Genomic DNA, 2456 nt, shown 5'->3' with positions numbered 1-2456 from the left:
AACACGGACTGGTTTCCACAGACAAGAGAAATAATTGAGAGGTGGGTCAGCTCAGCTTACCGCAAGTTAGCGGTTATCAGATCCCTCAGTCTGACAAATCCATGCATCTGGCTGTGAGTTGTAGCATTAGATCGTTTAATTAATTGCCGCCGTAACGTTATGCGCAAGCGGGCATTGTGTATTTTTAGCAACTCGTTAACAAACGCTGATGTCATGATAGTTTGTTGAATGTAAATGCGATTCATTTATATTGATTGGCTAGTCAGTGAAGTTGAGCTGTCTCGTCAGATTTGACAAGAATGACGTTCTGTTGCAGCAGTGAGCACACTGATCTGCAACGCTAGCGTTAATGTTTAATTAATTAGCGTTATGTGCAAGCGGGCAGTTATCGCCCATGTATTTTTAGCAACTCGTTAACAAACGCTGATGTCATGATAGTTTGTTGAATATAAATGCGATTCACTTTGTGGCATATAAGGCTATATTGATAGGCTAGTCAATGCTCAACTAGTCTTCCATGCATGAAGTGGAGCCATCTCATCAGTTTGTACAAGAATAGAGTTCTGTTGCATCAGTGAGCATTAAACCCTGATTTGCAACTCTCTGTTTTGCACTGAAAACTATTCCACTGATTTATTTGTTTTAGCTACATTTCTTTCCTTTGTAGTACTCCAATATTTTTTGTAGGGACGGCAATACGTTTAGAGAACTTAAAGTTATGTTAAATACAGTAGGTTTTATTTTTTTCTGCTGTAAAACTTAAGATGGGGGGAAACTAAAGATTTGTAAAATAATTTCAATGTGTAATGCAGTTTTATTTTTGTTAAAATGGATTTTTCTAAAAATTGGTATCGAAAAAAGTATCGTTCAGGAACCGGTATCGAAATCCAAGTATCGAAACGGTATCGATATCGAAAAATTTTGAACGATACCCAGCCCTACATGGAGCGCAGATGTACTTGTACATTGAGCGGAGAGGTACTGGTACATGGAGCGGAGATGTACTTGTACATTGAGCGGAGAGGTACTTGTACATTGAGCGGAGAGGTACTTGTACATGGAGCGGAGATGTACTTGTACATTGAGCGGAGAGGTACTGGTACATGGAGCGGAGATGTACTTGTACATTGAGCGGAGAGGTACTTGTACATGGAGTGGAGATGTACTTGTACATTGAGCGGAGAGGTACTGGTACATGGAGCGGAGATGTACTTGTACATTGAGCGGAGAGGTACTTGTACATGGAGTGGAGATGTACTTGTACATTGAGCGGAGAGGTACTGGTACATGGAGCGGAGATGTACTTGTACATTGAGCGGAGAGGTACTTGTACATGGAGTGGAGATGTACTTGTACATGGAGCGGAGATGTACTTGTACATTGAGCGGAGAGGTACTTGTACATGGAGCGGAGATGTACTTGTACATGGAGCGGAGAGGTACTTGTACATGGAGCGGAGAGGTACTTGTACATGGAGCGGAGATGTACTTGTACATGGAGCGGAGATGTACTTGTACATGGAGCGGAGAGGTACTTGTACATGGAGCGGAGAGGTACTTATACATTGAGCGGAGACGTACTTGTACATGGAGCGGAGATGTACTTGTACATTGAGCGGAGAGGTACTTGTACATTGAGCGGAGAGGTACTGGTACATGGAGCGGAGATGTACTTGTACATTGAGCGGAGAGGTACTTGTACATGGAGCGGAGAGGTACTTGTACATTGAGCGGAGAGGTACTTGTACATGGAGCGGAGAGGTACTTGTACATGGAGCGGAGAGGTACTTGTACATGGAGCGGAGATGTACTTGTACATTGAGCGGAGAGGTACTTGTACATGGAGCGGAGAGGTACTTGTACATGGAGCGGAGATGTACTTGTACATGGAGCGGAGAGGTACTTGTACATGGAGCGGAGATGTACTTGTACATTGAGCGGAGAGGTACTTGTACATGGAGCAGAGATGTACTTGTACATGGAGCGGAGAGGTACTTGTACATGGAGCGGAGAGGTACTTGTACATGGAGCGGAGAGGTACTTGTACATGGAGCGGAGAGGTACTTGTACATTGAGCGGAGAGGTACTTGTACATTGAGCGGAGAGGTACTTGTACATGGAGCTAGGGCTGGGTATCGAGTTTCGATACTTACTTGGCACCGAAATGGAAACATCGATACTAAGGGGTATCGAAGCCTCCCTTGTCAATCGATACCAATTTTCGATACCAAAACAAAACAGCGTCATTGAGCCTATAAGCATGCGACATGCTTGCACGCCGCGCTCTAATACGGCTGGTGATTGGCTGTCATGTAGAGGCATGCAGGAAACGTTACGCCCACTTTAGCCGGTGTGTTTGTTGTGACTGTGAGCCAGGCGTGCGGTGCGGATAGTATACAAGAAGTTAGCCACTCAAGCTACTCCTATCCTGGATTACCATATGGCGAAGATGATGAA

This window comes from Poromitra crassiceps (genome assembly GCF_964638095.1).
Source record: "Poromitra crassiceps genome assembly, chromosome: 7".
NCBI classification, from domain to species: Eukaryota; Metazoa; Chordata; class Actinopteri; order Beryciformes; family Melamphaidae; genus Poromitra; species Poromitra crassiceps.
This window is presented reverse-complemented; position numbering follows the sequence as displayed.